Source organism: Haemaphysalis longicornis, unplaced genomic scaffold (assembly GCF_048455015.1).
Source record: "Haemaphysalis longicornis isolate Haplotype H1 unplaced genomic scaffold, Haemaphysalis longicornis Haplotype H1 scaffold_8, whole genome shotgun sequence".
NCBI lineage: Eukaryota > Metazoa > Arthropoda > Arachnida > Ixodida > Ixodidae > Haemaphysalis > Haemaphysalis longicornis.
Window position 1 is genome coordinate 10,404,376 of NW_027526445.1, and position 12,298 is coordinate 10,416,673.

The following is a 12,298-nucleotide window of genomic DNA, read 5'->3' on the forward strand; positions in this document are numbered from 1 at the left end:
ACCGGTGGCGACCGTCCGCACACCATCGGTGCATGCGCTCCTCTCCTCCTTTCCAAACAGCTGCATACTATCCTCTCCTACCGTCTGCGCGCGCTCCTCCTCCGTTCGCTTCAGCTCTCTCGCGCGCATGCGTGGCTCTCTCTCTCGTAATCTCCTCTCCTACAGCTGTGAATATAAAGGGGAGCGCGCGGAGCGCGCGTTCAGTGGTGCGCTTGCTTCGCTTGACTCCGTGGTTCTTCAGATGAAGTAGGATGGAAGCAACAGTCCCGTCAGCGGGTGCGCTGACGCAATTAAACAACGGAAACGCAAACAGAACCCCATGACGCTCTGCATCCTACTCATAGTTCCCGTCGGGGATATGGGTGTAATTTTTTTTTGTACCTCAGCAAGGCTACTTGTCTCTGTTTAGCTCCAAGTAGTAGTGCAGAAGTGACAACAACAGAGAACCGGCAGACTGCATCAGTGCTCCTGTGACCTACTGCGAACTATCACTAATATTTAACTGATGGGTAATTACATTGTGAACTGTTGGGTGGTGTTTTACTGTTATGTAATAAAATGTTTCTTGATAGACATGTTCTCATCATGCCATATTTAATAGTGTCCCACGCTTCTGTTAGCAGTTACCCTAGGGGTAAGTAAAACAATTAACTTAACAAGCCTTGCTGCTGATGCCCAGAAACACCAATGTTAAGCTTTGGTGGTGCACAAAGAACATGGGTTGGTAAGCTAGTTGGTATTGCATAATGAAAAGTGGGTCTTACAAAGAAATATGAACGAAGGCAGGACAAAGCACTGAACTGTGACTGATTGTTTATTCAAGGAATAAACATACCAATGCGATTACAACCAATGAAAAGGCTAAAAGCACACCGAAACCCACACGTCATCTCGCCCCTTCCCTGCTATATAGCAAGGTTTCGATACTCGATTTCTTTTTTTGGGAGTGCAACTGAAGGGTCTCTAATGCACATATTATTGAACATTCAATTTCAAGTATGCCTATCAATTCATGTGTGAGCTTTTCCTTTTCTAAGCAATGAACGCACTACCCAAAAAGTGGAACACAAGCGTAACTTTTCGCAGTGGGACAAAATGTGGCCCGATCATTCAATGAAGTCCTTGTGCTCACTGTACAGATCACCATTTCATAACAGTTGAATTAGCCAAAATGAAGGCGATAGCCATGAGTTATTTCCTGGCCAGAAACCACGTCTCGCAAAAAATATTCTAGCACATGAAGAGTATGACCAAAATGTTTTTTAATATTCTAGCACATAAAGAGCATGACCAAAATGTGTTTCTCTTTTTTTTCATTTTCCGCCGTCATTGTAAATTCAAATAGCAGTAGCTGGAAAGGCCCCTAAATGCACATAAAAGGGCGCCAGTCGACATCGCTATTTATTTCTGAATATTTCTGTAGATCAGTTTCGAAGTGTGCTAAACACCATCACTGTATTTAAACCTGCTGCTGCTCACGGATTCGGCAAAAAACGGCACTTTTGAGGCTTGCACCGCCGGACGCACACCAGCTCTGTGAGGGCGCCGTATTTCTTTTCTAGCAGCTGGATACGCCTGCAATGAAAGAGAAAGGAAAAAAAACGGGCTAAAGAGCGGGGTGAAGCAGAAAGGCACAATTACTTCAATTACGTGCACAATTAGTTTTTCTAAACCAAGCAGGAGCTACAACTTTTGTCTGGAGACTGAAATGGCAGTTCTGCTGCCCCTAAAAACACATAATAGTAAGTTTCGCTAAGCGCTGCTGGCGCAAAACAACAGCTTGAGACGACGTTCGTTTCCGGATGGCGTGATCAAACAGAAATTTCTTTAAAAGATATACCGGCCTCAAAAGTGCGCAGAATAGAAGTACCCGAGGTTTTGACCTTTAACTGATGCTCGCCGGTTTCCTCACTCCACCCAAGGACAATCGAAACACAGGACTTCATGCCCTGCTCTGAGATTGACAGAAGTAAATTGATCGCTGCATGCGATCCAATCACCGTACGAGAAAAAACCAAAAGAAAACACGTTGCTGGTTATGTTCGTGTCATTATAAAAAAAGCAGCCCTAAAAACGGCTTCCCTCAAGATGGCACGGGCGACACATTGGCACTGGGTTTCTCGTGCGCTAAATGTTTCACACTCATCAAAACAACTCACCTGTGACATTAGAGCGCGGCGGCTGGCCGTCAGCTGACCTGCGGCGGCGACTTGATACGCGTCATGCGATAGGTAGATCGCACTGTACTCAACAGTACTTAGCGTCTAGTTATTACTTTGCGTTCAGTGGGCATCAGTTTGGAAATGATGCAATTCATGCTGACAAACGACCAATCCGCTAACGATGCAACCTTTGCGCCCCGACCGACTCGCACTCGCTCGTAGGTGTGCGCAGAGGCTGGGGTTGAATTGCAGATAAGGTTGTCACACTCATGAGCGGAATCTTGAATTTTCGCGTAACCAATGCTATCGCGGTGCAACAGACTATCAAGCCACTCGCACACGCCTTTCACGAAAACACAAGCTCATATCGCGGACAGCGACCTGCCTGGCCGCCATGAAGGCACGGAGGAGAAGAGGAGGGCCTGATTTGCGGGCCGTGCGCACAACGTCGCCTAGCAACAGACGCTTGGCCACAGATATGGCGGTGCACGCATGGTTGCCTGCATGCATATGAATACGCTCTATACTCTGCCTTATATCTCCGCGTAAGCTATAGATCCGAATTGCTGCAAAATTAAGGCGTGTATACGTTAGCGGAGGGGGCGACGGAAGATCACTAAAGGAAAGAAAGCATGGATAGCGCGGGTAGAGCTGAATTGCACAGTGGATAGTGCTGTCCTTGCAGCTCTGCCGCCGATTCCACCGTGACGTCACGTCGTAGTGCTGCTCCCCACCTTTACTCTGGCGACACGCCGGACGTATGACGTCGCGACAAGTCTCGTGACTTTATTCAATGCTTCTGCTGCTTATAAAATCTGGTGTGCAAGCAGTGCAGGGCGGCAAAGGCGACGTAACGGTATCGATGATGACGAAATGCCGGAAGGTGTTGAGATCCAAAAGGAGGGAGGCAGACGGGTAATGCCACTGGTAAAGCGAGTCAACGTGACCACTGAGACGGTTGCATTGTGCTAAGAATGATTGGAGCGATGTACAATGGGAGTGTGAGAAATGGTGTGTTGCGGATTTCTGAAGCCCAGAGAGGGCGAATATGCTGGGCCTAGCCTCAAGTTCACGAGGCAGACGGACGAGATGTTCCCGCATTCTTAAGGATTCACCAATACACAGTAAACCCCCGTTACTACAAACTCGAAGGGACCGTGCAATGTTTTTTCCTTTTTTAGGAAATTCCTCAAAAGCGAAGCTTTTTTGCATTATGCGCTTAAAAAAGCGAAAGTGTTCTTCATTCAAATAATGAAATTCGTCTTAACCGAGTTCGCGTTAGCGAGTACACTGTATTTTAAGCTATTATTTTTAAGTTCCCGCCAGTTTAACTAAGTGTTGTCGTTTTCCCGGGCTTCTCTTTCGCACATCTGACCCCTGCACTGCTTCTCAAAAAGCAGGCTCACGTATCATATACAACCGAATACCACGCGCAGCTGGCCCGATTCATGAAAAAATGCAAGGAACGACGGGACTCTATTGGGAGGCCGGTCCTGCAAGGATGCAGGCTACAACGAAAGAGCGAACCGACTCACCTGCGATTCTGCACTCCGGTCTTCCTGCAACCGCATAGAACCCAAGACAGATCCCATTTCATCAAAACCCATCACACAAACAGATCTACGACAGAACCTGGAATCTTACCCTGAACCACACACACAACTAACAAAGGAAGAACAGGTTTTTTGAGGAAGCACAAATGCGTCCCCTCCAAACCCCATCCCGAATGACCCTTTTCCGTTCAAATCCATTCCCACGATGCTGGAAATGCCACGGATTCCTGGATCAGATTCGCCTATTACCAAGAGAAGAAAACATCGTGGCACGTTCGTCAGGGCAAGAGGAAACCGCCTTCAACGCTATATCAATCAATGCCTGGAACGCCGCCCAAAGGGGGAACGAGAAGCCCCCGACAATGACGCAACCCGTGCCAGACAGGACTACTACGCCGCCTAGGAAGCCATCCTAGAGGTCCCCTGAACAGATGGAACCTGTACCGGAAAGCAGTCATAAAATAAAGCTTTAATTTGTTCATTAAGTGCGGCCGACGAATTTACTTACGACAAGAAAGAACACTACATTTATCTACATCGCACAAATTATGACAAACAAGGCCGCGTCTCTGCTGTTTCGTTGCAAATCTCGACGAAAGACGATAGTCGCCTGGCGCCCCTGCCAATGAACACGCCTCCCTTCCTTTTCCGGCTCACCTCTCATGCTGTTCCTCTCCCGCCTCGTTCCTCTCAAGATTACGCGCTAGAGGTTCGCTCAAGGCAATTTGAATTTACGGCGTTACACTGCTCCAAGTCCGGTGCATCGATGCCAGCGGTGCCGTATGGCGGAGACGCTTGTGAATCGAGGCACTACACTCCAAAGTTTATAGAACCGTATTGACCTATTCCACAAACGGTCAAAGCGGAACGTTAAACCGATCCAGTGGAACCTTGTGTTACTGTTGCCGTTTGCTTTTTTAAAGCCGACAGGCAGCACGAACATCAGCAGGCGGCGGTTTCTTGCATTTGATGTAGTATTTCATTTTGCTATCGCTAAAACCAAACATTCATGAATTTTTTTTAATAAGGGAACGCTAGGGATTTTTTAAATAAGGGAACGCGACCCTATGTATTGATTTTCTGCCTTATATTTGCGTAATGTCTTATAGTTGTTCAACAATGTGACAAAGTATGAACATTGACGCCTGGCGTGGACATTTATATTTGGCGGTGGGTATTTAAGACTATTGCGCAGCCTATGTTTCACTTTTAATGGCTGGTTGCATCGAGTCACAGACAAACAGACATACAGCCAGACGAAAGTTTCTGTGATTAAGTGGCCCATGAAAGAATATCGTCTTTAAAATCTCGAATGGGGTCGCACGACTATTGGCGTAGCCACCGCCCGCAAGACCCCACTCGTACGTGCCAGTGTAGAGTCACTATTGAGTCTCTTAGGAGGTGGACATTTTACGGGGTCGACACGCAACATGTCTGCTTGGCATTACTTCATGGGCGCAGACCCAGATATTTTAATTCCGCTTGAATAAAACCGAAACATAAACAGGCAAGACACGTTCAAGAAGTTGTCTCTCGATAAAGAAGTTATTTATTTCTTCGTCTTAGTTCGCCAGAGTTTGTTTCACTAAAGCTACAATCTTTAAAAGGACAACTTTGTTTTCAGACATATCTTTATATAATTTTTTTTGAAAACCAAGAAATTGTAAAACACCTTAAAATAAACTTGTTAAGCTTTTAACAATGTTTAGCACAGTTTAGGAAAACGTGTTTAACAAAAAAACAACCTTTTAAATGTCAAAATATTCGTAAATTTAATTTTCTTCTGAATTTTTAAAAAACAGAGAAGTTAAACTAATGCTTTCGAGGTTCCACCATTTTGACGCGTGCGAAATGTCTGTAAACATATATACATGTCGCGAATATTATGTGCGTTCAACGCACGGTTTGCTAATTTAGGCTCTTCACATTGTGTGTGCCTTTTGGTATGTGTAAGTTGGTTTGAATTAATTTTGTTTACCTACCTCTGGAAGTGATTACGGCATGGCTTGTTTCCAATCGCGGAGTCTGTGTTTAATGCGCGTAGTACAGTTGTTAACTGATTTGCTTTTTTTGCTTTCTTGGGCAGCGCTGCTACATGTGGTCGCCGTGCCCTGATATGTGGTTTGTAATAAACTCTCTCACGATAAGTTCGTGAGCGTCTCCGGTATTTGTTTTCTCTATGCAGCGTACAGCACTGAAACAACGACAAAATAAAAATAAAGAGCCATCCCGACGGAACCCAAACTAACAAATTCCCGCGGCTTCCATTCCTTCTCAACTGCAGCTGCCAACAAAGGTACGCCTCTAGGAAATACACAACGCCCGGCGAGAGCAGTATGCCGATTTTTGCACAAACGACCAAAACGTTCCGCTTTGCTGATAAGCTGCGTTCTCGAAGGTCTCCCTGCCGCTCGACACAGTTCGCTTCACGATCCGTTTCACCTGAGGCTTTCGAATTTCTTCGATCAGTACGCTACCAACGCCACCTAGATCATTTCAGGCCTCTTCCCACCAGTGCGGCTTGCGTGTGACGTCATTGAACCTTGCTCGGGCCTCTTACGCCGTAACAGAAGCGTTTCGGTGTGTCCGGGCACGTTGACAGGCAAGGCGGAGGGCGACCTCTCTCGAGAGAGCGAGCACCATGGGAGACCGTAGCGTTGCGGCTGCACCGTAAGTTATCCGAGTCCCCGACCGGTGGTGGTACCCGTGACAATTAATTCAACCTCTGTCGTTGAACAAGTCCACGCTGTGCGCGCTGTTCCGTGTTGCAGTACCCACTTCCGCCGAATTTATTTTGTTCACGGATGTATCCTGAGACAAAGGCGGTGTTGTGTACCCAACTGCGGAGGAAACTATGACAATGGTCCGAAAGTCCGCTTGTTTTCTTTTCCGTGAGACGCTAAGAAAAGAGCGGAATGCCATCGGGCTGTGCAGCGGAGTGACGTCAACGTGAGGCTGTTGAAGGACACCAAGGTAAGCTTGATCCAACGTACCCCTTCAGAATGAACGATATTTCTCATAATTATTCCAGGAGATGCTATTTGGTGTTTTTTTTTTGTTCCGGTCACGCGCAGGTTTGCGAGCGTCACTTCAAGGAAGAACACCTGCGTACAACGCCAACGTGTACGGACTGCGACGGACGAACCATTGTACTAACAAAAGCTTGATGTGGGCGTGTTGGTACATACTGCTAAAAATTAATCGGCGCTAAAACAGGGACGAGAGGAACACGTAACTCACAACACGGTGCCGAACTTCCAACTAGAGTTTATTGAAAAAAGATGCTGCTTATATACACAAAACTAAAAAACTAAAAACGAAAGCAATTGGGACGTAAAAATGCATCACGTTTTTAAAAAAGCCACTTCTTTCACAATTGCTTCACACAAAAGTCACAATTCACACACAAAGTTAAAATTGCTTTCGTTTTTAGTTTTTTAGTTTTGTGTATATAAGCTGCATCTTTTTTCAATAAACTCTAGTTGGAAGTTCGGCACCGTATTGTGAGCTACGTGTTCCTCTAGTCCCTGTTTTAGCGCCGATTAATTTTTAGCAAAACGATTGAAGCTCCTAAGAAGTTTACACGGCTAGCTCCAGACGCCTTCCCAGCCATTTTTCCAGACTGCCCTTCGTATATCTCGGATTCGTGCACGTCACGAGAAGAGCCTGATGTGAAAAGAAAGCGGACTGAAAATGCGCCATTCCAGAAAGCCATACACGAGTCCCAAGCAGTCTTTGAAATAGAAGAACAGCTGTACAAAGTTCGTAATCTGGGTGAACTGAATTCTGGGGTTAACGAGCGTCCAAATAAGACGTTTTGGTGTACAACAGCATGAGAGACGTGCCTCATCGTCGCCCGCATCGAACCGGCTTTTCAAGCCCCGGAGATGCTTGTATCTGTGGCGGTGCCAGAGGATGCCTCCGTTTCGTGTATTTTAACTGCGCTCCGTTGGTGTCGGGTGATGTGGGCTTTGCCGACAAGACAAAGAAGGCCCATGAATAGGGGGACAAGGTGGGCGTAGTGCTTCAGCTGGTTTTATCCTTGCTGGATGACATTTGTGATGATGAGCTGCATGATGACGAGAGGACTGACGCACTAATCTTCCCGAACGAATAGTGCAAGCTGCTGACAAAGAGGAGCAATTGTGGGCGGTATTCTGCAGTTTTTAGTTTTTAGGAGTATATTGACAACAATTTCTTTTGCACGCAAGCAGTACATTGCACACAAGCTTTTTCGCCGAAGCAACAAGCTTGTCTTGCCGCATGACACTACCATTAAGCGCGTTTGTGCTGAAAATGACGTGAGCCATTCGAAACTACAATGCGAAGAAAGTTTTCCGAGGTACATTAACCGCAGAGCAACCATTATGAAGCCTCAAGATAAAACAGTGACAGTAATGCTTGATGAAATACACCTCCAGCAGTTTTTGAATATAAGGGTGGCTCTTAACAGGGTTTGTTCCGCATTGTGCGGAACCAGCAAAAACAGAACATGTGTTCCTGGTACAGTCTTTGCTTCCGTCGTGTAAAGATGTTGCTCATATCCTTCTGGTAACTCGTATCACAGCAATGGAGCTGCATGATGTTCGATATAAACTAATCATGAGGCTTGAAAGTGCTGGTCTGCTTGCTGTTGCGATGATAACAGACAAGAATGTCATAAACAGGAAAATAATGTCTTTATTTAGGGAGCAAACTGAGCCACGGATTGTTTTTCCTTATCCTGCCAACCCGCAGGAGCTATTGTTTTATGTTGTGGACACTGTTCACTCGTTCGAGTAATATACGCAACAAATGACTGAATCAGAAGGATGACTGCAAGTCATTTTTGTACCCTCCTTTGAAATCTGTGGAAGCAGTGAGGACCAAAATGGTTCGTTTGCTTTTTTGAGGAAGCTGTACCACGGTGAACAAAGCAAGCTTGCAAGTTGCCTATGGTCTGACCTATAAAGCACTTTATCAAAGCCACCTGGAGCGTCAAAATATGAAATCAGTGTTGAAAGACTTTAACAGTTTGTGTAATCAGTTTCGTCACTTGAAGCACAGAAATTGCATTTTGCTGCACTGCATGAAACGGCCACCTTTATTGATTTGATTGTCAGGTGGTGGAGCATTGTGAATGTTAAGTCTCCAGAAAAGAACCCAGACTACGTGATGTTTGGCAGCATCCTGTGAAGTATATGTCTTGTTTGCAAGTTAAGTATCTTGATCAGTTCATAATCTGGGTTGACAGGTGGAGCCGGAGGGGAACCACGGCAGGTGGTTTGACAAAGAACACGCCCTTTGCTCTACGCCTAAGCACGCATTCATTGATTGAACTGTCACGGTATTGCCTTGATGAGCTGGGTTTAGGTACGTCGTTTTGAGGAAGTTTCAAACACATTGCCTTGAGACCCCTTTCGGGAAGTACCGCCAAATGTGTGGATCTCACAACAATGTGTCAATCACAGCGGTATTCGAAGCAGAGACAAATATTCGCTTGCAGAACACTTTGATGCTGGAAGACATGCCGTTGTTGTTCGAACCAAAAGAACAGGAGCTTGACGACGAGATGCTAATAGCAAAGTATGCCATCAAACTCATCCAAAGGGACCTGAAGGCATCACAAACTGAAGCGCCTGCATTGGCGTACATTTCCGGCTCTTGTGCGCACGCTGCAATTAAACGTCAGCAATCTGAGTATTGTCAGTCACAGCTCATAATCACTGATCGAGAACTGCAGCAAAGTGAGCACGTACTTATTTACAGCATGAGCAGAGGAGGCTTGATGGTTCCGAAGCTTTTCGTTGTAATGTTGTTCTTGGCACGAAGACAGTATTAGATAACCTTGTAAGTAACGGACAGGAGCAGCGCTTTCATGCAAACTGCAACCAAAGGATGGTCCTCTTGAGCATCATGCAGTTTCTACTAAGGGACGGCGAGGAGTTCGACATGTGTGCAAGCTGCCGCAATCCAGATACCGCACTTAATAACATTCGAAAAGCGGGCGTCAACGCGCTTCTAAAAAACTATGTTGCATGCAGGAATTACCGTGTCATGAAATAAAAAGCCAGCACAAAGCAAAGAAAGTTGATAATGCTACAGTAAACTTTGCTAGTGACCACTTCGCTAAAATATAAAGCAAGCTTTACTAATGGCTAGTTTTTTTAAGATCGCCAGTTCCGATTTTCATTTTGTCCCACGATGTGATTATGGCGTTGATTATGACTGTACCAAATGTTAACTGTTTTTTCCTGGGGATGCTCTTTACACTTTATAATGAATACTTCAATAGCTAGTTTGTTTCTTTCTTTAAACGCACCAGTTCGGTTATTCTGTTTCTTCCACAATATTATTATGGCTGTGAATATGACCGTGCCAGATGCAAAACGTTTTCCGCTTGGATACATTTTGATACATTGTATTGATAAATGTAGTGCCTTGTTCTTGTTTGTTTTTTTCTTAACCTTGTTGTGAGGAGGTGTCTTTAAGAGCCAAGGGCCGGAGTAAGAAGTGAAGACACCGAAGCGCTTGTGCTGGTGGCGGAAAGAAAATAGAGCACGCCGGGAAGGAGGAGAAGGAAGAGGAAGAGGAGGCGGAACGGAGGTAGCAAGTTGATGGCAGGAGGAACGCGGCTCTCGGCGAGTTCTCTGCTGGACGCGAACGCCAAGGAGACTCAGAGCCGAGCCACATTTCCGTCCTGGCCTTGTCGACTGGCAACGCCGTCTCTGTTGTGGCCTCACACCAGCCTTCTTCGGGTAACTGCGAGCGCACGGGCAACAGCGCCTTGTCATCATTTGAGAGTGAAGAAGACGGCGGTGGTGGCACGAACGAGCAGGAAGAACGAGGTTCGGGGAGCGACCTGCCGGGCGCTAACGTTCGGGGGAACTCCGCTTCGAGCCGCACGTGCCCCGTTGACGACCCGACAACTTTCAACTGAAGCCGACGTGTCTTCTATCGGCCGGAGCACCGACCTCAACAGGAACACCGTAGCAGCGCAGCGAGTCCTGCGCAACGGGACAGCTCACCGACAGAGACCAACACGTGAGCGCGAACTATTTTGGGGCGCGAACTTTGTTGCCTAGGACATTCACTGTCTTGTCTTGATTAGGTTAATGTTGATTTATCTTTTTTGTCAGTTATTTGTCCCGTGAATACACCTTATCCTTGTCCGCAGCCAACGGCCGCGCTTCTTCTCCGCCCGGTAAACTTTATCCTCCTCATCCAGAAAAACAACCTGCATCACAAAAATGGCGTCCGCGACCGGACTCTCTGCGTAACTTCCAGAGAGTCGAGGAGGTTGTAACTCTGGTGGAGAGGAGAGTATTTGGCAGCCGACATGGAATTAGAATATTTGTTAAATGCCGGTAAAGGGCTCGGACTGGCGGGCGCTGACCTTAGGGAATGGTTGGAGAGGGAGGCAGACGCTGCTCGCGAAAGAAGGGCACATGCGAGAGACGCAGAAGTGCGAAGACTCCAACTCGAACTGGCCACTTTAGACCGCAAGATACAGCTCGTGAAGAATTCAGCTCAGCTTTCGATTGCGGAGATAGACCGTAAAAGATTAGAGATAGACAGTCACCTTGAGGAGAAAGAATGCAGAAAAGAAGGCATCGAACTCCAAGCACGTGATGAAAGAGAAGCAACGCGGGCAGCCTGCGACGAACCCACGTGCAAAGAAGACAAAGAAAAGGACTTTGAACGGCCGGCCGCGGAGGTGAAACGCGTGTTCGAGACACGAAGAGTTTCACGTGCTGAGTTTAGCACACAGGAAGACGAGCCACGTGCTGGCACGCCTACTGCGAATGGACCGCGTGAGGTGCAGCCGTGTGCCGAGCTGTCTGAGCTGTTTGGAACGCCCTCTCAGACGGAGCAATTCTACGTCGACCACGAAGAGCGAGTAATAGAATTGGGCAGAGATGTCCTGCAGAAGTTCATGGACCCGGGTAAAAAGCTTTTGCCTGGTCAGGGTGGCCAATCTTTAGCTGGCCATTTTGAGCGAGAGCGTGCACCCTCTACAAAACATGTGAATAAGAGGGAGGCAAACTGGTTAAAGCCTAGAGTTTTTGGCAGGTGTGAGAGTCGACCTGAATTTGGATACAGGCCAAATGAACAACTCGAGAAAGTAATGCTCCCAAAGAAACAGACGTGCAGAAGACGGTTTTAGATGGATGGAACCAATGCTTATCCACCGCAAAAAGCGCAGGCTGGAGAACTACTACCTGATGGGACCCGCCGCTTGCGAGCTCACAAATGGGCCCGAAGAATCGCTCGCAAGGGCAAGGTATCCTGCAAAGTCGTGAAGCATTGGTTTCGAGCGAAACAAATTGACCCAGTTTCATGCATCAGGCGCATGAGCGATGTGAACACCTCTGTTCAGAGCCAAGCGGACAACGCAGGGAAAGGGGCTCAATGGAAGCGCAGCAAAAACGTGAAAATGAAGCCGACGATCAACGAACCGGTATGAACTCACGGCATCCACTTGGCTAGAAATCGGATGCGTAAGGAAAAAGGACAGATTTCGGTATAATTTATTTTAGGAAAAAAAACTGCTAGATTGTTGTGTAATATTTTCAAGGGTTGTACTCTCTCAATTGTGTGCGG

At 46.8% G+C, this 12,298-nt stretch overlaps 1 pseudogene; it reads left to right on the forward strand.

The window, feature by feature from the left end:
* The window catches only part of LOC144149776 (uncharacterized), a 32,323-nt pseudogene extending 23,433 nt beyond the window's left edge, over window positions 1–8,890 (forward strand).
* Window positions 8,891–12,298: the final 3,408 nt, after the last annotated feature.